The sequence below is a fragment of the Panulirus ornatus genome, chromosome 14 (assembly GCF_036320965.1).
Source record: "Panulirus ornatus isolate Po-2019 chromosome 14, ASM3632096v1, whole genome shotgun sequence".
Lineage (NCBI taxonomy): Eukaryota > Metazoa > Arthropoda > Malacostraca > Decapoda > Palinuridae > Panulirus > Panulirus ornatus.
In genome coordinates, this window is record NC_092237.1 from 56,379,262 (window position 1) to 56,407,122 (window position 27,861).

At 49.3% G+C, this 27,861-nt stretch overlaps 1 protein-coding gene across 6 annotated transcripts in view; it reads left to right on the forward strand.

The window, feature by feature from the left end:
* Nucleotides 1-27,861, forward strand: part of LOC139753456 (EGFR adapter protein-like) — an 846,501-nt gene that overhangs the window by 721,310 nt on the left and 97,330 nt on the right. The gene's annotated exons all lie outside the window — the stretch shown is intronic.

The window sequence follows — 27,861 nt, forward strand, 5'->3', positions numbered from 1 at the left end:
TCCCTCCCTCCTCCTCCTCTCCCCACCACCGTCGTCGCACCTGTATCATTACTTCTTGCCCTGAGGGTCATCACCTCAGAAGATCAGGTCCGTGCGACACGCCTTTTACGTACCTCTTGTCGAAGCGACGTGGAGGGAAGAATGTCAGACGGATAACCTGTCGACAGACGCATGACGTGAGGACTCCATATTCCCAATCTTTGAGTCGGGGGTATAAAAGCGAAGCCTGCTGCGTCACGCAACGTACATTTCTATTGATCGTGTTAGTCATGCAATGGATGTATTTCTATATGTGTAAATTGGTAATGGTGCATCGCGGCGCAGATGACGAAGGCCCCGGGTGACGTGAGTATGTTCTGTAAGAACAGAATGTGATAGAACTCTCGTGCTCAACAGTTAAACATCAGGTATTGGGGAGGGGGGATTAGGTGTATATTACAGGAGCCACGGGGGAAATGGACTATCTGGCAGCCCTACTCCATCCCCGAGCCCAGTCCATTCGTTGGTGGTGGGAGCATCAGTTTGAGTCCCGCGCTGGTGGTGGGAGGAACGGCCGACACCCATGTCCTCTGTTTTGTATTGCTCACTCGAGTTTAGTTGAGTTATATCTCGAGAAACTCGTAACTTGAGTCCGCAGTGCCCTGGAGTGTTTACAGCTGATGATAACTACGATGATGTGCGAATGAAAACGGATTTGGTACCTGTGCGCTGCGTATATGTCTAAGCAGGTGTTTGGTGTATGCGATCTGTGAGCTACTCAAAAGAGCCTTTTTTGAGTAGCCTTCGCACTGCTCCGTTGCGCTCGTGAACTTGCCACGTCGTCTGCGCGAACTCCTTCATTTCGGGGTCGGTGACGTTGCCATGGAAATCTCCCCCTTCAGTCAGTTCCCGCCTGAAGTTCTGGAAAGCGAGTGGATTCAGGTGGTGTTTGTGGCACGTTGAGTGAAGGACTGCCGTGCGTGCGCCTTGGCCCGTCCCATGTGAGAGGCCTCCCCCTCCGCCTCTTCCTCCTCCTCCCGCCGCATACCTCGCTCGCTTTTTCAAGGTGTGCAACACCAGGAATATGGTAGGACATCCTGACGGGGAAGCGGAGCAGTGATTTACTAAGTAATTTTTTTTTTTCGTCGTATCGGCCGAGACGTTCAAAGCGCGAGCCAAGCAGTTGAAGGAAAGATGGGTCGTCTCAAGGCCTGGCAGAATCTTAACCCGCTCTTCTCAGGGAGATACAAGAAGCTGCTCGAAGAATATGGTTCCAAGGACTACTCTAGGTTGCTCCTGCAGGAGTCGCTGCAGGACTACCTCTCCTACGCCTGCGGACACTGCGGACACATTCAAAAATTACAGGTAAAGTTACGTCAGCCAGACTCTTTTCTTTCTTCAATCTTTTTTGATGGTAGGTTGACCCCTGCCGCTGTTTTCCTCTTGGGCTACAAATGTTGATTCCGAATTACCCGATGAAACTTGACTGGTTTACGCAATTGTTTGCTAAGACTTCCATGCCGAGCTGTCGGAGGTGCGTGTGGTGGTATTGTCTGTCTGGTTGATACCATGAAACTAGTTGCCCCCGCGTCCTTCAGCAGGTAATACTTGAGTGTATTCAGCAATGGAAGTGATAGACTGAAGCTATCTTAGGTGTGAGGTAAAGCTAGTCCTCCTCCTCCTCCTACAGTGCTGGTGTACACGCTGCAATCCCGTGTGTGGGGGAGCGGGGCCGAGCCACGAACCATCAGAAAGTTTGGGTCGTTGTAACCTTGCCACGGGTGAAGGTGGGCTGACGCCTCGCGTAGGTTCGCCAGTAAAAGGTGGAGGAGAGGAGGAGGAGGAGGAGGAGGAGGGTCGTTCCAAAGGTCAGAGAACCTGGTATTCCATGACCAGAGGGTGGTACACCCGGCCTGGAAAGCACATTCCGGGTCGCCGTGCCCACAAGAAATGATCGATGTCTTGGAGACTCTTCTCTGCGTATCACACACACACACACACACACACACACACACACACACACACAGGGCTGCGTCGCTGATCTGGAATGGTGAATTGACGAACGATGTGACGTCCAGGAACGTGAATATTAGAGCAGCGGTCAAGGGAGATGAGAAGGAAAGTAAAATAAGTGAAAATGACCTCCAACAAGGCAAGAATGCTGGACATTCCCGATCAACCTTGAAGTCAACGCCTGACTTTACCAAGTTCGTTTTTTTTTTTTTTTTTTTTTTTTTTTTTGTGTGTGTGTGTGTGTGTGTGTGTGTGTGTGGGGTTCAGGAATGTTTACGTCTTGAGATATTTGCGGGTTACCTTAGCTATGTCTGTCTCTTTTTTTTCTGTGTGTGTGTGTGTGTGTGGATATCTGAAGTCATGATCTGGAAGATTCCAGTCGCGTCAGTCCTTGTGTGATCTTCCAGACTGTTTTTGTGTTCTCCCGCCATTTCCCATTTCCACTCGGCCCTGAGAGGTTTACGCTTGAGTGAGGTTTCCCCCCCCCTTTTTTTTCCACAGTGGTATTGCTAATGGTAAGCTTTCACGGTTGTCATATTCTCCTGGCGTATCATTTTGTTCATGGAGTGGGTGTCTACCAAACACCTTTTTTGTTTCGCCTCAACACGTCGTCCATCCACTTAAACACTGGTGTTTTGTACCGAATGTATGGCACTATATAGATCGTGTGAGCCTCTTTACTTTCCACAATATTTCGTAGACAATCGGATGGAGTCTTACTAACCGTACACACCAGGAAGGAAAGGGGTGTGTGTGTGTGTGTGTGTGTGGCTCTGCCGATAAAAGCGTCATAGGAAGTCAGCATCGGAGAGAGAGAGAGAGAGAGAGAGAGAGAGAGAGAGAGAGAGAGAGAGAGAGAGAGAGAGAGAGCGTAGGAATAATATCATACAATTAAGGGGAATCAGTCAAGTTGTATTGCGGTTCATCTTGCAGGTTCAACTTCCCTCCATTACCTGCCTGAAGAAGAACACTTGTGGCCCTCCAGATACCACGACCCAACCGTGGAAAGTGACCGGGGAAAATTGTTGATAATTATATTAACGGTATGACCAGAACCGTCCGTCCGTCTCCCCCCACGAACTGAACTCGTCCCCAGAGACGTCTTCTTCCTCTTCCTCCGTCTCCTCCGCCCTTCTCCTTCTTCCCTGGGGTCAGGATGGCATCGGATCGTGTTCATACGACTTGTGGAGCGCTTCGGATGGTTTTATTATTATCATTATTACGCGGAGGTAGTCAAAGGAGTTGGCTGACTCCACTGTATTGCATCAGTCTTCGAGTTGCTTTGGTCTTAAACACGACTTTACACTACTCTGACCTTCTAAGCATCAAACTAACGAATTACTTCATTCAACTGACCTTACACACTCCGTGAACCCCCTTACCGTACCTTACGATGTCTTAGCGAGCTGTTTGATATCTATTCTTACAGCTAAGTCTTCTTCTGTCAAGCTTTTTTTGTTTGTTTGTATGTGAGGTCCTTGTTTCACCAGGCTGTTTTGGATGCCGCACCTCCGGCCTTAAATCCCCCACCTACCGCAAGCCAGTTGACCTTAACGTAGTAGCTTCGTAGAACATCATCAGGTGACTCAATTGCACGCCATGACATCATGGAACCCTCCAAGGTCAGGCATACGCCCCGTACATGCTGGTTGTGAGCCGACTTCTCGCACTCTTGATTTACTGCCTTAAAAACCGAAAGTAATGGAGGTTTTTAAGCCAGGTTTTACTAGTGGCATTGCGCAGGTAACGCTTGAACCTTGGGGGAACGGAAACCTGTTTGACCCATATAAACGACCGTGGAGCACTGGTTAGCAGGAGCGATTCCCACGCGGAAATGAACACCGTGTGATGACCGACTGTATGCAAATCAGGTGGATATCACGGCAGTTAGTGTAGACAAGAACCGCTGCCCTGTGAGCCAGCTGAGGAAACTTCTGGAGTAGACTGTATGTGGTGGTGAAGACACCTGAGCATTATAGACAGACGTGGGTCTCCACCTTGCTGAGTAAAACATCTAAAAATGCTTATAAAAAAGAAGTAAGTGTGATTGTGAGTAGTGCAGCGAGCGGCCCTTAGACGTGATCATACCAGAGATTTTATTTTTGGGGTAGAATTTGATCCTCTTGTGGGCTGGCGTTGGTCGTAAGCGACTTTATCTCTCATTTTTATTTTTTTTTTTTCTCCTGAGAAAACTTGATTAAAGCTTTTCCTTTTCCATCGGGAAACGTGAAGGAGGGAGAGTGTCAAAGCGCCTTGCAGTGTGCTAGGAGTTTTTCATTTTCATGTAGATCCTTCACTTGGATATGTCGTTCTGAGGAGGCATCTGTTTTAGCATCGTACGTGTAGATTCGTTTCTGGAGAGAGAGAGAGAGAGAGAGAGAGAGAGAGAGAGAGAGAGAGAGAGAGAGAGAGAGAAAGAGAGAGAGAGAGAGAGAGAGAGAGAGAGAGGACCACGACGGGAAGAGCTTAATCTCCAGATGACAATCGAAATATCGACGTAGCTTAGGGTGTCTTCGATGTGTACATTTTTTTGTTCCGTCATTCCATCATCAGCTGCCGCGGGGGATCATTCGTGGGATGTCTCCAGCGGGCGGCCCTTGATACTACAAGGGATGTCCCTGTGATACCAAGGGCGGCTTTAGGTTCCCGAGGGATGGGAGGAGGAGAGAGGCTGCGACCGTCTCTGATAATTCACGATAACGCACGTCCAAATGCTCCTCGTCCTGGGCCAGGCCCGGGCGAGAGGCTCTGGCCTGCCTACCCCACATTCATCAAATTATATCGTCGTCTTGACACGGCGGAGGCAACAGCCTCGGGGAAGAGGCCTCAGTTAGGGGTAGGTAGGTAGGAAAGGGACAAACCCCCGCGGATACGAGGCCTGGAGTTACAAGTGTCCAGAAGCGACACACCACAGGAGGAGGGGAGATAACCGTAGTTCTGAAGTTCTCGAGATAGAAAACCCACACCAGGTTGCAGGGCTGGGCCCCCGAGGTCGTCACGGTGTGGTAGATCACACCAAGGTTGTGTGGTGGTAAAGGGCACGGGAGGCTGTGTGCCTGTGACCTGACGAGGGAGAGGGGTAAGGAAGGAGGATGCAGATGATTCAAGAAGACCTTCCGTATATGTGTGTCAGCGTCCTGGGTTTGTGGCCGGTCGTCGGGTCAGTCAGCCTACTTGAACAGGTCCTCTGCACACACGTGTTAACCTCACATCCATCAGTGCAAGTGTAAAATGGCCCTCTAAACTGAGGTCATTTATCAGTGGCGCGGATCAGAGATAAATCACCCCCACCCTCCCCCTAGCGATAGCTTCATCAGACGCTAAAATCTCCGGGGTCGCCATTACAATTACTCCCCCTCGCCCGAGACGAAAATTCTCCTCCTCAGGTCGAGGCACACACCCTGGGCCAGGCTCGCTCCCTCCCTTGAGGCTGGAGGCCTGGTTGTTAATCATAGTGCTCAACCGATCATTACATTCACTCCCAAGGCCTCTCCTAGCCACCTCCTCCCTACCCAGCAGCCCTCCTAGATATGGCATATTCCCCTTAGGGATCGACGCATAGGGACGCCAGCACGACGCTTTGGATCTGGGGACTGTATGATTAATGGCCTTATTTGTCGAGGCCTGTGTGTGTGTGTGTGTGTGTGTGTGTGTGTTGGGGCTCGAGATTCTCGTGGGATTCGAACTTGTTCTCAGAGTGTAATCAATATTTTGATACTCGAGGATATGCACTTTTAACACTTCAAGACTCTCAGCGAAACCACTCATCGCACGTTGCTAAAAGATAAACACTTAACTACCCTGGCTAACGCTGACGAGCGTAAACAGCCTTATCTCCCTCCATATATACATATATATATATATATATATATATATATATTCCTCTGAGTGCCTCTGAGTGCCTCTGTGTGTGTGTATGTGTGTGTGCTAAAGACTCGAGACCCAGCAAGGCGTATGGGACCAGCCAAAGCAAAATATGACATGTTAAAAGACCAGTGATGTTCACTGTCATTCACCATCGTTCACCATCATGTTAACATCGCTCACCGTGTGCTCCGTCACTCACCGTCATGTTCACTGTCGCCTCCATAGACAGGGTTGGGGAGGAACGGCCCCATTTGGGGCAGTGGGAACGAGGAGGAGATCTCGTTTTCTGTCACACACACACACACACACACACACACACACACACACACACACACACACACACACACACACACACACAATTACACGTACACACAGAGCCAAGGCTGGGGTCCAGTATGCAAGGAGGAGGAGGGGAACCTCTTTCGATTATTGTTTCATATTTCTGTTTTCATTTGTGAGACCCTCGTGTTCGAATCCAGCCGGGTCTCTCTGGGTTGGCGGGAGGTCCCTCTTAAAGGACCTAAAACAAAAAGATTTGAAGAAAAAAAAAAAGGGGGGGGAAGCGGGAAAATCATGTAAGGTCCATTCGCTCGGCATGGAGTAAGAACGGTCTCTCTCTCTCTCTCTCTCTCTCTCTCTCTCTCTCTCTCTCTCTCTCTCTCTCTCTCTCTCTCTCTCTCTCTCTCTCTCTCTCTCTCTCTCTCTCTCTCTCTCATATAGGTGGCCAGGGTCATTTGCAAGTCGCGTTTTATGGGCAGTAGTACCCAGTGCCTCTCTGCGCACCCACCTTTTATGGGCGCCACCGGCCTTCTTCTATCCCCTCCCTCCCTCCCTCTGATCCTTCTGTTTCCTCCCTGTTTTACAGCGTGTCCGACTCCCTTTTATAGGCACAACTAACCCCTATTATCATCACCCCCTCACCACCCCCTGTCGTGTCGCCGGTGGGTCCTTCGTCACCAGCAACCACCACCCTTACTCTCTATGTGTACCATTAGAACCGAACCCTACACCCCCCTTTCACCCCCTGTTTATTGATGCTACTTGGTCCCCACTTTCCCTACCCCCCCCCCTCCCTTCGCCACCACCCCACCCCCTTCCTCATTTATAGTCCCAATTAATCTCCCTCATAACCCTTCCTCTTTCATTTTCATGCCTCTCCCTCTTTTAGTGATGGGGTGGTTGGGACTTTCACCCCTTCCCTTCCTCCCCTCACTTCTATAGAGGTTAAGGGCTTTCTAAATAGCTCAACGGCCAGTATCAGCAAGAGAGCAAAGCTGTGAAGGAAGACGCAAGTTGAACGAAGCTGTGAAGGAAGACAGACGCAAGTTGAACGAAGCTGTGAAGGAAGACGCAAGTTGAACGAAGCTGTGAAGGAAGACGCAAGTTGAACGAAGCTGTGAAGGAAGACGCAAGTTGAACGAAGCTGTGAAGGAAGACAGACGCAAGTTGAACGAAGCTGTGAAGGAAGACGCGAGTTCTACCGTTGACCATTTACTGTACCGGCCGTATTAGGCCCGGGTTGGGTAGCTGTCAGTTAGGTCGAGCTCGGGCGTAGGTAGACTATGATGGTTTTCGTGTGCTCCTAGATAGGTATAAGGGTTGAGAGTAGGGCACACACACACACACACACACACACACACACACACACACACACACACACACACACACACACACACACACACACACACACACTCCAGCTTCCAGCAACTCCATATTTTCAAGCATTAATGCCCCCCCTCCCTGACGGGGTTGAGGAGGGTGCCTTGCCCGGTGGCGTGTTCCACTTCTGATAGGGGTATGGAGGAGGGAGGGATGACATTTATGCCCTGGGTATAATGATAACCTAGTGGGTTGAAAGAGGGGGACTTTAGCCCACCCTACCCCATCGAACTCAGTATCCTCCTCTGGGTTCAGTCGATCCATACCAGAGTCAATAGAAACTTCTGAATTCGTATGAAGAAAGCTGAGGAGAAGGTTCGTCGACCATTCCATCCCCTCTTTGGACTCAAACCTTCGTCCTGGATCAGCTCATTCTTACGAAGTCGTCTGGAACGTAGTGTTCGTGTGGAGCAGACGAAGTGAGGGATTCGTAGGCGTCTGTAGGTGTGTCTCGTTGTTGTCACAACGCTGGAACTTGATCAGAAGAACTGGTCCAACTCGTCTGCAGCGGAATTTTGTTTCATCGTCCTTTTACATTCACAGTCTCTTCTTTCTCCCTCCTTCCTTACCTGCTTTGAGAATTCCAGCTCTGTCCTCCACCTTCCAGTGAAGCCTTCCTTCTCCCAATCTTTCTTCATTCTTCTTTCAGTCTCCCTTCGTGTTTTCATTTTGGCATCGTCCTTAGGGGTAGTGGTAGACGACTGTAACTGACGACATCTGGCGTGTGCACGGGTGTGAAGGGCGGAGGAGGTCACCTGTACCTCACACCTGGCGTGTACACGGGAGTGAGTGGCACAGAAAGACGACCAGCCTGGTGAAAGTCATCACCTGGCGCCTACCTCATTGCCCTTCCACGACCCTTTGCTCCTCCACAGTTCTTCGCCACTTCAACACCTTCCCTCCCCTCCACGACACCCCCCCCCCTTTCCTCGACGACCCCTTACCCCTCTCTTCCACGACCCTTTACGCCTCTCCCTAAAACAACCTTCCTATCCCTCTCTTCCACTCCCTCGCCCCTCTCCTCCACGACCCCTTCGCCTCACCGGGCGATAGTCATGGGTCAAACTCACGCTGTGATTCGCGGCCGATACTGACCCTCTGATACTCTATACTGTAGCCTGTAGGAAGGCCCCGCGGGAGGAGGAGGGAACATACCAACTGGATTTCTTAAGCTATTTTATGGATGGTCACAGTTACAGTAGGTTGCCGGGCCCAGGGAACCCGAGCCCAGTGTTTAGGTCGCAGGCCGGGGCATTGCCGGGAGCAGTTGAGGAACCTCGATAGCGCGGACGCCTCCCTCTTCCATACCAGCTATACACGACAGGGGCCTCAGGAAGCGTCGCCAAGACTTGGATATGTTGACTTTAAGACTGTCTCTGGCGGGTTGAGACGCGTCCATCCACCTAGCCTGCCGGGGGGACTCGAAGGTGCGAGGTCATATTGGCAGGTTAGGTCGGGAGGAAGGAACCTCGACGCATACCACGCAAGGTTGAGGTGTCTTAACTCTTTTACGTTTTCCTCCTCCTCCTCCTCCTTACCTCGGCCGCCCCCCTTGATGCAAGTGGACCCACCCATAGCTCCGTCGACCGGCCACCTCAAGAAATCTAGTTTTCACAGAATGAAGAGAGAGAGAGAGAGAGAGAGAGAGAGAGAGAGAGAGAGAGAGAGAGAGAGAGACGCGTCACATGTTAACATATCCCAGTCATGGGGATCTCGGCCGAAAAGAAAATAAGGCGAAAGAAAATGGAAGAAGCCATTCATCACAGCTCCGTGAGTGTTTGGGCAGACCTGACCCTTGAAGTGCAGACATGTTGCGGGAAGAGCGAGAAACGGAATGAGGAAGAGAATACCACCGAAATTTCGCCAATTCGAAGGAAGGAGGACGTTTATCATTACGGTCAACCCTGGTGTGTGTGGGGCTGGTCACCACACAAAAACCCAGTGGGAAGCAGCTGCCTGACGCGTGCCACGGAGCCAAAAGCCTTGGCGGAGTGGACACACACACACACGCCAACGGCTCGCAGGAGCAATGGCCGTATCAGTGTACCTGTACCGTCGAGCATGGAGAGGGCCAGCAGCATCAAGGCGGACCAAAAAAAAAAAAGAGAGGATGATTGACGAGAGGTGTTGCCTGAGGAATTAATGCGAAGCGAGGTTTGCGATTCCGCTCTGGCTAGTAGCAAGGCGGAGGATGAGCCAACTCAGGTATGCGGACAGGTCCCCATACTGGGGCAAGTAACACACACACACACACACACACACACACACACACACACACCCTCGTAGATGTTGAAATAATTGTTCCCGTCGCTCTTATATGAACTTGTGCTTATGTTATACACATATATTCGTGGTATGCATTACGTGTGTGTGTGTGTGTGTGTGTGTGTGTGTGTGTGTGTGTGTGTGTGTGTGTGTGTGTGTGTGTGATCCCCTTCCTGATCGAAGCCCACCTTACCTTACCCCCCCCCCCCCCCAAACAAAGGAAGGGGTGCGATTGAAAGCAGTGAATAAGCATAAGGGTCGGTGGGTAACCTCTGCCCCTGACCCCAGCTGGGAGAGTCTCATGCCGGGCATAGCTCTCGGTCTGCTTTCCCCTCCTCCCTCCCCCACGCCCTCACACACACACACACACACACACACACACACACACACACACAACACACACACACACAACACACACACACACACACACACACACACACACACACACACACACACTAGGGAGAGTCTACCCCAAAATATCTCTCTCTCTCTCTCTCTCTCTCTCTCTCTCTCTCTCTCTCTCTCTCTCTCTCTCTCTCTCTCTCTCTCTCTCTCTCTCTCTCTCTCTCTCTCTCTCTCTCTCTCTCACACACACACACACACACACACACACTCGTACCGTATCAGAACAGACTGGTACACCAAGCAGACAGATGTTTTGAATGACGGTACAGATGTGGAAGAGCTTGCGTCGCCCTCATAATTTTCAAGACGCGGTGCTCAATTTGTAATGTGCAAGACAGCATGCTCAGCTTAACATGTGCAGGACAGCATGCTCAGCTTAACATGTGCCAGACAGCATGCTCAGCTTTAACATGTGCCAGACAGCATGCTCAGCTTTAACATGTGCAGGACAGCATGCTCAGCTTAACATGTGCAGGACAGCATGCTCAGCTTTAACATGTGCAGGACAGCATGCTCAGCTTTAACATGTGCAGGACAGCATGCTCAGCTTAACATGTGCCAGACAGCATGCTCCACTTTAACATGTGCAGGACAGCATGCTCAGCTTTAACATGTGCAGGACAGCATGCTCAGCTTTAACATGTGCAGGACAGCATGCTCAGCTTTAACATGTGCCAGACAGCATGCTCAGCTTAACATGTGCAGGACAGCATGCTCAGCTTTAACATGTGCAAGACAGCATGCTCAGCTTAACATGTGCAGGACAGCATGCTCACCTCAACATGTGCAGGACAGCATGCTCAGCTTAACATGTGCAGGACAGCATGCTCAGCTTAACATGTGCAGGACAGCATGCTCAGCTTTAACATGTGCAGGACAGCATGCTCAGCTTAGCATGTGCAGGACAGCATGCTCAGCTTAACATGTGCCAAGACATCATACTCAGCTTAACATGTGCAGGACAGCATGCTCAGCTTAACATGTGCAGGACAGCATGCTCAGCTTTAACATGTGCAAGACAGCATGCTCAGCTTTAACATGTGCAAGACAGCATGCTCAGCTTTAACATGTGCAAGACAGTATGCTCAGCTTAACATGTGCAAGACAGCATGCTCAGCTTAGCATGTTAGAGACAACATGCTCAGCTTGACATGTGCAAGACAGCATGCTCAGCTTTAACATGTGCAAGACAACATGCTCAGCTTAGCATGTGAGAGACAACATGCTCAGCTTAACATGTGCAAGACAGCATGCTCAGCTTAACATGTGCAAGACAGCATGCTCACCTCAACATGTGCAAGACAGCATGCTCACCTCAACATGTGCAAGACAGCATGCTCAGCTTAGCATGTGAGAGACAGCATGCTCAGCTTAACATGTGCAGGACAGCATGCTCACCTCAACATGTGCAGGACAGCATGCTCAGCTTAACATGTGCAGGACACCCTGCTCAGCTTTAACATGTGCAAGACAGCATGCTCACCTCAACATGCGCAAGACAGCATGCTCACCTCAACATGTGCAAGACAGCATGCTCAGCTTAACATGTGCAGGACAGCATGCTCAGCTTTACGTGTGCAACACAGCATACTCAGCTTAACATGTGCAGGACAGCATGCTCAGCTTAACATGTGCAGGACAGCATGCTCAGCTTTAACATGTGCAAGACAGCATGCTCACCTCAACATGTGCAAGACAGCATGCTCAGCTTAACATGTGCAGGCCAGCATGCTCAGCTTTACGTGTGCAAGACAGCATACTCAGCTTAACATGTGCAGGACAGCATGCTCAGCTTAACATGTGCAGGACAGCATGCTCAGCTTAACATGTGCAGGACAGCATGCTCAGATTTAACATGTGCCAAGACAGCATGCTCACCTCAACATGTGCAAGAGAGCATGCTCAGCTTAACATGTGCAGGACAGCATGCTCACCTCAACATGTGCAGGACAGCATGCTCAGCTTAACATGTGCAGGACAGCATGCTCAGCTTAACATGTGCCAAGACATCATACTCAGCTTAACATGTGCAGGACAGCATGCTCAGCTTAACATGTGCAGGACAGCATGCTCACCTCAACGTGTGCAGGACAGCATGCTCAGCTTAACATGTGCAGGACAGCATGCTCACCTCTTCATGCACAAGACGTCATGCCCAGCTCCCGACGCGGGGTCAGCTAGCATCTCCGGTCGACTGTTTAATCGGATAAGAATCTTCCCACGTTAAAAGAGACGCGCCCCGGGCGGCCTGTTCTTGTTCAACTGCTTTTTGTGGTTTACGTATCCGGTGTTCACCCCCTTGAGCACGACGGCGTCGGGCACGACGGAGGGGGGAGGAGCCCTTGAGTACAACGGTACGACCTTTGGTTTTTGAACTCATCGAGGATCATCAGGTCAAAGGCCGACCGTCGTGGGCAAGGGTCGTACCGTCGTGGGCAAGGCGTCGTACCGTCGTGAGCAAGGTCCGTACCGTCGTGGGCAAGGGTCGTACCGTCGTGGGCAAGGGTCGTACCGTCGTGGGCAAGGGTCGTACCGTCGTGAGCAAGGTCCGTACCGTCGTGGGCAAGGGTCGCACCGTCGTGGGCAAGGGTCGTACCGTCGTGGGCAAGGGTCGCACCGTCGTGGGCAAGGCGTCGTACCCGTCGTACTAAAGTATCGCAGCAGCACCGTCGCCGTCGTCGTCGTCGTGCTCAACTGGTCGTACCGTCGTACTCGAAAAAGGTCTCTCTCTCTCTCTCTCTCTCTCTCTCTCTCTCTCTCTCTCTCTCTCTCTCTCTCTCTCTCTCTCTCTCTCTCTCTCTCGTAGATGACACGGACCTCGCAAGTCACCCTCGTAATCCGACCTGAACGAGGCAAGGAAGGATCCCCAAAGACAAGAGAGAGAGAGAGAGAGAGAGAGAGAGAGAGAGAGAGAGAGAGAGAGAGAGAGAGAGACTCGTTTAAATGCACTTGACCAGAGACATCATCACCGAATCCCAGTTAAGCATTTGACAGCGACAGCACATCACGGGAGGAATATTAAAGAGAATATCACATGATATATTTTTTTTTCTCTTTTCTTCCCTTGAGGGACCACATCCCTAGGCTGCCAAGCAGGTTTGGTCACGATAATGTTAGTGGTGTTGCTTCGTCTTTGCGGAGAGTGGGAGTCGTCTTCGTCTTCTCTCTCTCTCTCTCTCTCTCTCTCTCTCTCTCTCTCTCTCTCTCTCTCTCTCTCTCTCTCTCTCTCTCTCTCTCTCTCTCGTATGCAACGAAAATGAGTCAGTGAGTCAAAAGTTCTTTCTCATTTTTATGATTGTGTGTGTGTGTGTGTGTGTGTGTGTGTGTGTGTGTGTGTCTGTGTGTGTGTGTGTGTGCGTGTGTTTGTGTTTCCCATCTCGACCTGAGCTGATCGATTTTGTCTGGGTTGGCCAAAATGTCGTGGTTCCGTGACACGGACCTTGAGCACGTCAGTAGTGACGACCCTTGCAAGGTATGATGGCATGGCCTTTTGACCTCAAACGTCAAGGGGGTGTCAGGTCAAACGCGAGGCCATCAGAGCCAAGGGTCGTAATGACCCGTCGTGGTCAAGGGTCGTCCCGCCGTGCTCAAAGGGTCGTTCCGTCGTGCCCATTTGCTCCTACCTTCGTTTTAAGGAGTTAAGGACTAATCAGAGAGTCTTCATACACTAGTTTTAACCTGAAAAGGGGAAAAGATGGCCAAGAAATCTTTCAGTAATTGAAGGAAGGCCACGACATCACCCACAGATGGACGTATCATGTCTTGAGAGGTTCTTAAACTGTGCAGCAAAAGCACCCGTTTTCAGTTTAGTTATAAGTGAATATACAGAGAAAGTACATTGGACTCCGTGTGAAAATCCTTTTTTTTTATATCTTTTATTTTTTTTTACTTTTTTTTTCTGGTGAGTGAGTCATGAGTGATTGTACCTGAATACTGAACAAACAAGTTTCACCGGTAACTTCAGTCTTGTTTCGCTTTCCCCTGGAATCATAACCCTATTAAGCAACAGCTTCTCTCTCTCTCTCTCTCTCTCTCTCTCTCTCTCTCTCTCTCTCTCTCTCTCTCTCTCTCTCTCTCTCTCTCTCTCTCTTTTGAGAGACGTTTTCCCTCACGTCCCACTTGCTGACACCCAGATCCAGAAACCCTTCTTTGAGGCTCGAGTGACGTTCATGTCTCCAAGAACGTTTACGGTGATTTTGAGCGAGGTGCGAAGCAAAACTGGAAGGGGAAGTTCCTCATAAGAAACGACCTTTTTATGCCTGGTCGAGACAAAGACAAATTTTTGTTCATTTTGTCAGAATTGATTGGATGTCTTATGATTGGCAGCTGGGAATAAACTCCACCCCTTCGCCCAATCCGTCCCTTCCATATTCTTATCCTCACCTCTGATTGGCCCAAGATCATATTGCCTGTAATTTGCCTCTCAGATAAGGTGCTCCTCCCTTCCATTACTGCCTAAGTTGGTGATGATTTTTGGTCTAGCCCTCTGGGACGTGATGTTTTGTTGTCGTTCACATCTCGGGGGTCGAATTTAGAGCGGAAACGGCTGACTAACAAGGTCATCAGAAGCACTTTTGTGGAGATGGTTGGAGAGGGAGAGTGGAGAGGTGGGGGGGCTAGTCATCACCTGGTTATTAGGTTTCAACACACTTGGAGAACGACCGGTACGACCCTTGGGTATGACACGACCCCTTTTAGAGTCAGGTCAACGGCCGGGCCTTCGTAATCACGCCTTCGTACCCAGGTATCGTATCGTCGTGCTCATAGATTGTACCGTCCTCCTCATGTACCGTCATTGTACCGTCCTCCTCATGTACCGTCATTCTCAGAGGTTGTACCGTCGTGCTCAATAGGGTGAAGAAGCCATGTAAGTGGTAAAGTTGGTGATGGCGTGGCTGGCTAGCTAGATGGGTGGATGGCATACTCACTGAATGATTGGTTGGCTAGCTAGATGGTTAAGTAGGTAGATAAATGGCTACCTTACAAACTAGATGGAGTGGCTGGCTGACTAGATGGGTGGATGGCATACTCACTGAATGATTGGTTGGCTAGCTAGATGGTTAAGTAGGTAGATGGATGGCTACCTTACAAACTAGATGGCTAACTAGCTAGATGGATGGATACTTTGCTTGCAAACTAGATGGCTGACTAGCTAGATGGATGGATTCCTTACAAACTAGATGACTGACTAGCTAGTTGGATGGATACCTTGCAACCTAGATGGGTGACTAGCTAGATGGATGGATACCTCGTAAGCCAATTAGCTGACTACCTAGATGGATAGATTGCTAGTCAGACGGCTAACTTAGCCTGAACTCTGGCCTCAACTCTTCACGACCCTCATCGCAACATGGCCCCTAGACTGCGTGAGAGTCACTCCTGGGGGTCTGAACCAAGTTAGTGCCTCGGATTGTGACGCCACAGTAGCAACAACATACTCCTCAGCTTCCATCAGCTCCAGCGTCGCTAGGCTATAGGAGAACATCTCCCTCAATTCCCTTCATGACTAAATGGATACATCTTGCAGTATGATGTGGTTTCATAACCTGCTGTGTTCATACAGTACATAGCTTGATAGACAGAAGGATGAGTCGATAGATGGGTATGTAAGTCATCACACACACTTACAACTTTGCAGTGGAGAAGAGATATAGCACTACACTTACATGGAAGTGAAGAATTTGACACTTGACACTTATATCTTGGTGTGTGTGTGTGTGTGTGTGTGTGTGTGTGTGTGTGTGTGTGCGTGCGTGTGTGTTTATGTTTTTGTTTGTGTCTTTTGTGCACCTGGTTTTGTCTATATTTGCCTGCGTGTCTGTGATCCTGCATGTACAAATGTGTATGTGTGTCTGTGTGCATTTTGATATCTGTATGTTTGCTTATATGTTCACATGTTTACTTTGTGTGTGTGTGTGTGTGTGTGTGTGTGTGTGTGTCTGTGTCTGTGTCTGTGTAAGATGTTAAGCAAAATACCCAAGAGGGAAACTGAGTAACATCTTTGAACACTTTTCCACACTTGTAACCTGGGGAGCGGATGTGACCCTCCCTCAGGCATCTACCTCTAGAGCCTCCCTCACCCAAGCATGCTTCACACGTCTCCTCCCCACATCGTGCCCACCCTCCCCTGAGCTTCTCCCCCGAAGGTAATGCTCTGGGGGGGTGTGTGTGTGTGTAGCCCCTGCTGGGAATGAGAGGGGCCGAGGGGAGGTGGTACGGGTTTGGCCCGCCTGAAGAAGTGGATGACGGTCGGATGAGACACTAAGCGTCTTCATTTTATTTACATGTAATTGCAGGTGCTTGAGGAGGTGGGGGGTTGGAGGATGGGTGTCCCCTCCCGCTACGGGTGGGGGGATGGGTGGGTGTCCCCCTCCCCCTCCGGGTGGGGGGGGGCTGTCTCCCTCCCTCCCTCTCTCTCTCCCCCCCCCCCCCCCACCTCGAGGAGGCATTAGAGAGGTCATCCGTTGCTTTGTTTTGATTGGCGCTGCCCGGCTGATTGAGCCACGGCTGATTTATGATTGGTTTTAAGTGGCCGAGGGAACGGCGAGAAATCAAGTTTACTGTTGACTGGCTAATTAAATGATTTAATGGCTGACTGGACGCATGAGGAAGGTTGTTGTTTTTGTTGTTGTTGTTGTGTGTGTGTGTGTGTGTGTGTGTGTGTGTCTGTGTGTGTGTGTGTCTGTGTGTGTGTGTGTGAGTGTGTGAGTGTGAGTGTGTGTGTGTGTGTGTGTGTGTGTGTGTGAGAGAGAGAGAGGGGGGGAGAGAGAGAGAGAGAGAGAGAGAGAGAGAGAGAGAGAGAGAGAGAGAGAGAGAGAGAGAGAGAGAGAGAGTGTTGAATATACATGACGGTTTAATACACACCTTTCCTTCGTTCGTTATATTAGAATGAATGATATTAATCCCGGGTGTGCTTTAGAATCATTTTCCCTCATTCTATTCATCTCGCTCCCGCCTCTCGTAAGTTTGACCAGCCAGGCTGTTCACTGTTGCAGTCTGCAGGATGGTCCACAACCCGTCGTGTTGTCTTTTGTTCGCGTACGCTGCATGGTGTCCATTCGTCTGTGCCCTTCTGCGTGTGGACAGTAATACGTTCCTTCTTATTTCTGGTCCGTATTTATCTTCTTTTCGTGTGGGTGGCATCCTGCTGTAGCCGTTTCCTGCCTTTTGATCGTACGAATGACGTTATTTGCCGTTCGTTGTGTCCCCTCCCTTCGTGCGAATGGCGATATGTACTTGTTTACGTTCTCCGTCCTACGTGCGCTCCTCTCTCTCTCTCTCTCTCTCTCTCTCTCTCTCTCTCTCTCTCTCTCTCTCTCTCTCTCTCTCTCTCTCTCTCTCTCTCTCTTCGTGTGAGCAGCATTGGTAGTTTAGTTGTTGGTGTGAGGGGAAGAAAAATGGATGGTTCTTTTGAAGTGTATATCCTCGTTCGTGTACACGAGCCTTGTGGCGCTGCCGCCATTCGCCGACATGGAATACCTGAGCAGGACCCATCACGGGTCACACTTCCAGCCAGCCACAGGAGGAGGCAGAGGTATCATTTGGAAGCCGAGGTGGAGGAAGCGATAAATCACGAGGGCATAGCCGTAAGCCAGCAGAAGGAGCCGTAAATCCCTGTGAGGTGGAGGTGGTGGTGGAGTGTGGTGTGTGTGTTCGTCTGCATAAATCCAGAGTGGGGGTTTCTCCCTGGTGGAGTGTGGTGTGTGTGTTCGTCTGCATAAATCCAGAGTGGGGGTTTCTCCCTGGTGTTGGTGGTGGGGTGGGTGTGTGTGTGTGTGTTCGTCTGCATAAATCCAGAGTGGGGGTTCTTCTCCCGGGAGTCCTGGATGTGTAGACGCATCGGCTGGGTTTGTCTAGTCGTAAATCCCAGCTTGCAGGCGTCTGTTGTTCGGTTGTGTGTCGCAAGTCTTACCCTCGTCCTGCGTTGTTGTTTTATTTTCGTCGTAAAGTTGAAGCCCGATGTCGTAAGTCTTAGGTTTTTGCTGTCGTAAATAGAGTGTTTGATGAGGCAGTGCGTCATGTTTCGTCGTTCAATCGGGAATTATTGTCGTATATCATCGTTTAATTTTTTATTTGGAGGGATTTGGAATGAATCGGGGATTTTTGTTATGATAAATCCGTAGAGCTGAGCCCGAAACATGGGATTTATCACGGAAAAATCCAGGGCTGTGTCCTTGTCAGTGAGAGATTAAGTTTCTCGCGATAAATCGTGGATTTTAAAATCGTCGTAAAACTTTGGATTAATCCGAGATTTTAGCATCAGTCCATGATACTGGCATAGATTTAGAGCCTTTAAATTCGCAAATCACCATTTTATCTATGTCGTTAAAACTGTTGTCTTATTTAGCATTTTTTTTCCCTCTTAATTGTCTTGATTATATTCCAGTCGATTATTGAAAATCTTTAGTTTATCTATCAATAAAAAATGCAAGTTTATCTATCAATAAAAAAAATGCAAGTTTATCTATCAATAAAATGCGTTTGATTTTTTGGTTCAGTCTTATAAAAATGGTTTTTTTTTCGTAATCTATCAGTAAAAAACGTTTGATTTTTTCTCAGTGTATTACTGAAATTGATTTAAATTGGACTTCAATGCAGTAGTCAAAAATCCAATTTTTTTTTCTCTCAGTCTTTTGTTAATGTTTCTCATTACACTTGGGTAACTTCGCTTGTCGGCAACATAGCTTGCCTTACCTTGGCATGGGGGTCGTTAGCTTGCCTTTACCTTGGCATGGGGGTCGTTAGCTTGCCTTACCTTGGCATGGGGGTCGTCGGGAAGGGAGCCATGGCCAGGGGCCCTTGCGTTCACCGTATCTCATAAAACGACGTAATTGTCCGAGGCAATTACTCCCACACCATTTATACAACATTTTAATTATAGTGAATGTTATTGGTCCGTCGTATCGAAGAAATTGAAACCGTCCTGAGGAACGAGATGAAGATGAATCGACGTACGATTAAGGGCGAGAAACGCGTAATTGTATTCATTATCTGAATACGTCGTGATTGAAAAGAAAAAAAAAAGGGGGGGGAGAGGGTTAAGCTACGACCCAGGGACGAAGAAGAAGAGAGAGAGAGAGAGAGAGAGAGAGAGAGAGAGAGAGAGAGAGAGAGAGAGAGAGAGAGAGAGAGAGAGGGGGGGGGGGAGGGAGAGAGAGAGGGAGGGGAGAGAGAGAAAGAGGGAGAGAGAGAGAGAGAGAGAGAGAGAGAGAGAGAGAGAGAGAGAGAGAGAGAGAGAGAGAGAGAGAGTCTTTAAATCTTTGATCGCTACGGTATAAAAACTCTTTGAGCACGACGGTACGACCCGCGGGTACGATGTCTCGACCCTTGACCCCTGAGGGTGTCAAAAAGGGTCAAAGGCCAGGGCCATCATACCCCAAGGGTCGTATAGCCGTTCTCAAAGAGCTTGATCAGTAGGTATCACTAGGAGTTCCTTTGGACACACACACACACACACACACACACACACACACACATACACACACACACACACACACACACACATACACAGCTCCTGCTGGCTCACAGCGCGAACAACATGCGAAATCAAAGGGCTCGGAGGGCTAGTGGGGCTTAGAAACCAAGAACACGAAATCAAGTCCTGAAGTTCGTGTCGAAAAGGATCCATCTAGATTCCATTAAAAAAAAAAGAAAATGAATAATGATGATGATAAAGAAATTAGTCAGAATTAATCAGCCTATTATGATGATTAATCTTGGAATTTCATTAGCGATCTGGTCCAAGGAATGCTATTAATCTCTGGGTCTGTCTCTCTGGTCCTTCCCCTCCCCACATAACCTTACCCCACCGGCTTTACCGTAATGGGGGATTTTTATCGGGTCGTCTAATCTGCGTCTAAATCAAAATCACTTTCGTTCGTTCCCCCGCATTTCATCTCCCTCAGCCCTAATTTAAGTACGTGGTTTACATCCTCCTCCTCCTCCTCCGCCTCCTTCGCCTCCTTCCTCCTCCTCCTCCTCCTCCTCCTCCCTCCACCGTCTGCGTTCATCACCCTTATACGTAAGTTAATCACTGTGTTCTCACCCTGGTGTTCTCACGCTGGTGTTCTCACCCTGGTGTTCTCACCCTGATGTTCTCACGCTGGTGTTCTCACCCTGATGTTCTCACCCTGATGTTCTCACCCTGGTGTTCTCACCCTGGTGTTATCCTGTTGTTCTCGCCGTGATGTAACACACCCTAGCACGCTGACACACACACACTAACACACCCTAGCATGCTGACACACACACACACACTAACACACCCTAGCATGCTGACACACACACACACTAACACACCCTAGCACGCTGACACACACACTAACACACCCTAGCACGCTGACACACACACTAACACACCCTAGCACGCTGACACACACACTAACACACCCTAGCACGCTGACACACACACACTAACACACCCTAGCATGCTGACACACACACACTAACACACCCTAGCACAGTGACAAACACTGACACACCCTAACTTGGTAACACATCCTAGCTGACTACCCCGCCCGCCTAGCTCACCCTAGCCAGCAGCATCGTGCCGTCGTCCTCCCACGGTCCCAGACCTGCTGGTGCTGGGAAGGCCAGGCTGGGGGAGACCTGCAAGAGCATTTACAAACACACAGGAGGATTTACAAACCTGCAAGAGCATTTATAAACCTGCAAGAGCATTTACAAACCTGCAAGAGCATTTACAAACACACAGGAAGATTTACAAACCTGCAAGAGCATTTATAAACCTGCAAGAGCATTTACAAACCTGCAAGAGCATTTACAAACACACAGGAAGATTTACAAACCTGCAAGAGCATTTATAAACCTGCAAGAGCATTTACAAACCTGCAAGAGCATTTACAAACACACAGGAGGATTTACAAACCTGCAAGAGCATTTACAAACACACAAGAGCATTTACAAACCTGCAAGAGCATTTATAAACCTGCAAGACCATTCACAAACGTAAATGAGGATTTACAAACCTGCAGGGGGGATTTACAGACGTCAGTGAGGATTTACAGACCTCTAGGAGGATTTACAAACCTGCAAAAGCATTTACAAAGGTATGGGAAGATTTACAACCCTGCAGGAGGATTTACAAGCATGAAGAAGGACTCATAGACCAGAAGGAGGACTTACAAACTTACAGGAGGATTTACACACCGGCAGGAAGATGATGTACATGATTTACAAAGCTTACGACAAGAAGGGAAAATGAAGTAGAGATGATAAGAAGGAGAGTGAGTAAAGGAGAGAGGGGGCGAAAAAGGATGGTAAAAGAGAAGAAAATGAGAGTAAAAGAAACAAGACAAAACCAGGTTGTGGCTGGCAAGATAGTGAGTGAGTGAGTGAGTGAGGATGTACGTAATTACTAGGCAGACTAATTGCTAGTAATTTAGATCATAACCGGAGCTGTTAGCGAAGCAACGATACCCGGTCTTCTCCTGTAGGTGGTGCCTCCTCCTCCTCCTCCTTGTCGTCCTCCTCCTCCTCCCCCTCCTCCTCCTCCTCCTTCTCCTCCTCCTCCTCCTCCTCCTCCTCTAAGAGATGATGAAGAACACAACCTGACGTGTCCATTTTATAGCGGCTACAGGGTAACAAATTTAGGATTGGATGTTGATGGTGAGATAAGAGAAGATACGGAGAACGAACGAGGGAGGGACGATGATGGGAGGAGATAAGGGAAAAGCGGTTGGTGAAGAAGAGGTGTGGGAAAAGGGGGCGATGATGTGATGCGGGGGGATGGGTGTGGTAGATAGCCGATGGTGATGGATACATGGGATGGGACGGGGGAAATGGGAAAGACACGAGATCCGTGTTTTAGTGAAAATTCAGAAAAAGGAAGGAGACAGCGAGAGAAAGCAAAGCGATTGCGATAAGCGTTACAACGCAGACGTGGAATAGTGTAGAAGTGTATCTCACGAACGAAGAAAACGGAGAGAGAGAGAGAGAGAGAGAGAGAGAGAGAGAGAGAGAGAGAGAGAGAGTGTACCCCTACAGGGTGTCTGAGGTCAGCTTAAGTCTGAAAAGTCCCTTAGGTAAATACAGCACCGAGATCAACTCAAGGTCCACAATCCTCTAGATCAAACACCTCCCTGAGCTGACGAAGTCAAATCAGCGTTTAAAATCCTCATTAGAAAAAACGTATATATAAACCCCTGCGAGGTAAGTAGGGTCAAATGAGTGTCCAAACGTCCTGTAGATAAACACACCGCAGGACAAGTGAGGTCAACTCAGCGTCTAAAGTCTTCAGCTTAAGCAGCGTCCCCCTCCCAACCCACCATGAGGCTCCCAAGCCAACCCATGATTTCGTCTCTCCACACATACTCTTCTTAAGTAACTTGCGGCCTACCCGGATCTCCGGTTCATCCGGCCTGATCCGGCCACGCAGTGCCCCGCACGTTTCGGATAATGAGAGGGAGAGGGGAGGATCGGTTACCACCCTCCGGAAACGGGGAAAGAAAGATTCTCTCCCCCCCATACACACCCCCACACACAGAACTAATCACCCCACGGCTGGAAGAGATTATACCGGGATTTAGCCTCCGGATTTTCAACCAATGTTCGAGGGATGTTCGAGACGTTGGGTGACCAGCGTCCTCCCCCGGGTCGACGCGTCGCTGAGGCCGAAGGTAAAGGTACGTGCTTCTACATGAGGCGCGGGACGTGGTGTGAGGAGGAGGGTGGGAATGTGTGTATGAGATGGATCCTCTCTCTCTCTCTCTCTCTCTCTCTCTCTCTCTCTCTCTCTCTCTCTCTCTCTCTCTCTCTCTCTCTCTCTCTCTCTCTCTCTCCTCAGAGAGATTGGTCTTCTATTTCTCCTGAAGAAGAAGAAGAAGAAGAGGGACATTTCTCCTGAGCCTTCGGCTCTCTAGTTTTCCAGCACGCGCCGTGACGACGCGCTCAGAATACATTTGCTGTATTGCTGTAGCACGTGGTGTAGCTGAGAGAGAGAGAGAGAGAGAGAGAGAGAGAGAGAGAGAGAGAGAGAGAGAGAGAGAGAGCGATGTGAGTGTGTGTGTATGTGTGTGTGAGAGTACATGGGAAAACACAGTTAACAGAAGACCTGGTGGTCTGTGACGAGGTTATCTGCTGGAAGGACAGTACATGGGAAAGACAGGTAACAGAGGACCTGTTGGTCTATAACGAGATTATCTGCTGGAGGACAGTAATAGTATCTTAAATACCTAAACTGTACAAATGAAGACTGAATAATAAAATCAGAAAACTCCTTCCACATCTTCCATTATAAATGGAGACAGGATAGTAAAGCAGGAGGCTCCTTTTCTTCTAGGATGATAAAGCAGGAGGCCCCCTAACCACCCACCACTACAGTTGGACACAGGATAGTAGAACAAAAGGCTCCTCTCCGCCTACCACTCCCTCAGGCATATCATCCCGTAGGGAAAGGGCCACAATGGAGCACCAGGTTGTGTGGAGAAATTATACTAATAAGAGAATTCTCTACGAAAATATGAATGCCAAACAGACTCTGGTCTAATTTCAGGCGCAGGGTACTCTCGAGGAGGAGGGAATTAATCCTCCAATCTGTAAAGGGATTGAAATACTTGTACATTGTGTGGTCACTGTTGAATAGGCTTCATCACCGACAAGTGATATCATTAAAGTACTTGTCTCGCTGTGATTGATAGCATGTGTGGATAGGGTAGCCTGTGTGGGTTAGGTATAGCATGTGTGGGTGGAGGTAACGTGTTTGTGTGTGTGGGGAGGTAGTAGCAGCGTGTGTGGAGGCAGGAGGGTATTGTGTGTGTGTGTGTGTGTGTGGTGTGGGAGGAAAGGTTGTCTGTAGGCAGGAGAGGCTGCACAGTTTATGGTGTTGACGTGTCTCTGGGACCGATGTTTTATGGCCACCGTTACTGGGCAGTTACTCGTGTCACCGTTACTCCGGCCAGGGTGTGGTGGGCCGGCGGGCGGGCGGGGCGTGGGTGAGTGGTCGGGCATGGGAGGGCGGCCACCCAGGCGGTATTGGAGTGGCATGCAGTCACTCTTCCCTTCGTAGATCGAACCGTATCGTGCGTGTGTGATCTTAGCTGTGAGAGGTACTTGCGAAAGCTAATCCCGAAATTGAGCAACTCGCTTATATTTGCCATTAATAAGACAATATCTTGCGATTGGTAGTATTTTTCACTATTGTCATCAGTCTTGCTACCTCTCACCTGCATCACTCTCGTTCCATGACATGTACTTAACGCCAGACGTGCGTGTGCGTGTGTGAGTGTGTGTGTGTGTGTGTGTGGGGAGAGAGAGAGGGAGAGAGAGAGAGAGAGAGAGAGAGAGAGAGAGAGAGAGAGAGAGAGAGAGAGAGAGAGAGAGAGAGAGAGAGAGAGAATTGAATGAACGAATGAATTGTGCCGATATGATCATAACTCTCGTAATTTTAGCATTCAAGAGCCAGCCAAGCCACCAGGATTTACGGTCTTTTAAGACTCATTATAGCTCAGATTTCCCCTGGGATTAATGACGGGAGATTATTCGGACTATGGGATTATCCCGGATTTCGTGGGAGGCGCGGTGAAAAGGCCCCCCCAAAGTCTCTCCTCTTTCTTTGGGATGCCGGGATTTTTGGGATCGTTGGCATGACTTAATGAGAGGGAGCAGGGAGGGAGGGTTGGTTAGGTGGGAGGGAGGCTAGGAGAAAGGAGGAGTGAGTCCTTATATAAGGGCAGGAGAGAGAGAGAGAGAGAGAGAGAGAGAGAGAGAGAGAGAGAGAGAGAGAGAGAGAGAGAGAGAGAGAGAGAGAAGGTACAGTGGAAAAGGAAAAGAAGGTAAGCAAGAGGCAGTAATGAAAGGGAAGAAATGGAAGGAAAGCGGGAGGGAGGGTTGGAAAGAAGGGAGAGAAGGAGTAATGAGAGAAGGGAAATGAGAGAGAGAATGGGGAAAAAAAATAGAGAGGGGATGATGAGGCAAGATACTGAAAGGGAAGTTGGACAGAAGGGAGAGAGAGAGAGAGAGAGAGAGAGAGAGAGAGAGAGAGAGAGAGAGAGAGAGAGAGAGAGAGAGAGAGAGAGACGGAAGGAAAGTGTGAGGAGGGAGGATGGGGGACCTTTCGTAACACTGCTGCCAGACAGGAGGTGCAGCCCAATCGGGTGTTCCTGTGACCTTTCACAGTTACTGTATAAGGGAGGTTTATTGTTTTGCTGATTAGGGTACGTGTGGACTCTCTCTCTCTCTCTCTCTCTCTCTCTCTCTCTCTCTCTCTCTCTCTCTCTCTCTCTCTCTCTCTCTCTCTCTCACACACACACACACACACACACACATACCAATAAAAGAATTTAACCCCCTTAGCCACGTTGAACCTTTAAAGTAGCAGGGCTTTTTTTTTTTTTTTTTTGTCAGTGGCTGTAACAGGTTTTCCTTGCCATAGGCTTCTGGCAACACTGCTGGCCACGTTAGTCGTGATTAGCATAAATTGAGAGGGAGGGAAGGAGGAGGGGGGGGGGGGGGGAGGCGTGTAGGGACGGATGGAGTAAGGAGGAGAGATTGGGGGGGTGAGGGAGACTAGCTTGATTGGAACAGGTTGGTACTTCTTGGAACGTATCGTTGGCGACTTGAAAGAGCAGTTAGGTGTGGAAGAGGACACAATGTATATATATATATATATATATATATATATATATATATATATATATATATATATATGTGTGTGTGTGTGTGTGTGTGTGTGTGTGTGTGTGTGTGTGTGTGTGTGTAAACTCATGTTGCTCTCGATCTCTTTCGTTGTCGTGGGATGGTGCCAGCATCGGCAAACCCACCCCCCACCTGGGAATCGAAGTGGTCTCGACATCTGTAGATGTTCGACAACACACACACACACACACACACACACACACACACACACACTTACGAGACCCAAGGTCGAGCACTTTTCGCATCGCGTTGCGTCATATTAGTATGAAAATTGGGTCGTCCTTCACTCGAGGGACTTGAAGTCGTACAGGGTTAACTTTGAACTCCGTCTCCGATTTAGAAGCGGTGGCCGATGGGAAGGCACGTCCCGCATAGGAAGCCCCAGTTTATGCGGGTTTCTACTTTTATTGAGCAGCGAGACTTTTACTTAAGTTCATTTCAGCTCAGGTCAAACGAGTGGTTGGGAGAATGGGTAAGCAAATTACCCTGTTAATGCGCTCATTCCTAGGTAGCCTCAGTCTCCCCCCCGATTGTTGTGCTGGTATTTTGACAGCGACCTTTGCTCTCCTCGCTGGCTGAATGTAGAGTTTGGTCTGCCAGGCAGTGAAAGTAAACGTGTTATTAAAGGCCTCCGCCGCCCGTCCCGCCCTGCCGCCCGGAATACATCTGGGGCTTCAGCCTTGACCCGCGAGCCAGTACGCGAAGCCGAGTGGGACGACCTGATCCACGAACACGTACGCGAAGCCGAGTGGACGACTGGATACACGAATCCGTACGTGCAGCGGGCTGGACGATTGATTCTTGAACACTTTATCAATGCCAGGTGGACGATTTGACTCATAAGGACGTTTTAGAACTCAGGTGCGCAAGATTCGACCCATGAACGCTCACACGAAGTGAGCTCTTAGATCTCCTTCCGTCAGGTTTGCCAACACCTTCTGTCTTCCAGATAGTTTTACTTTCAGCCGACATTAAAGCACCGCGTCTGTTTCTGGGTACATTAGCACAGATACTTTCTCCGGTCCTTCTTGGTATCTGGGATACTCGAGGTAGCCTCCTCGTCTGCCTGCGTGTGGGAGGCATGACCTAGAGATCACAGATACAACAGACGCTCCCGGTCCTTGCGTGTTACTGCCGAAGAAGAAGAAAGAAAACCGCGTAGTGGCTAATGTTATATAAATTCCCCCCCCGGATCTCTGGGTTCGACAACCGTGCAACCCCAACTGTGAGTCGTTTTATACCCCCATTACGCGAATGGTGGACTGCCACTGGTGATTTTAAATTCAGTGGCTTTATGCAAACCTTTATGATTTAACTCTGGCGTAACCAGACACACTCCTCCTCAACTCCTGAAGCCTCTGGCGCTTCCGCGAACCTCAGGTATTGGGTCTTCACCCACCAGGAGCCGCGTCCTCTTCAGTACTGTATCCTTAAGAATATAATTGGTTTCGTCTCCGCTGGGTTACTGAAGCACCTAAGTGCATCATTTAACCCCCCCTCGACTCTAATCGTATTGCCCGGAGACCTCCTTCGGCATCTTAACCCAGCTTGAGGACCAACCTTGCATGGGAATTCCAAGACGTAATTATCTACCCTGAGATGCTCGCAGACCCTAATTGGCTGCATACAGCTGCCCTCCCTCCGAGACTATACCCAACCCGCGAAGAACGATCCTCCCCGTAAACAAGCGCGACTGTTACGAGTGAAGAGTAATTACGGTGGCCGGGTTGGCCCAGCTACCGGTGCGGATGCAGGAGGTTCTTGTTAAGGGATGTCCCCAGCCTGGTCACAGAGGATTACTTCGGGAACATAGGAGAGGCTCGACCCAGTTTTTCCCCTAATAGATGTGTTTCTCTTTCCCGAGGAAGGAACGGAGGAACGTCTCAAGCCAGGTGAAGGGCGCTGGTACTCAGGAGGAAAATATAATTCTATTCTTAGTTTGAAATCGTTATTTGTCCAGATGTGCATAGACAAAACATATATATAGCAGTATAGCACTTTATTACGTGTGTGTGTGTG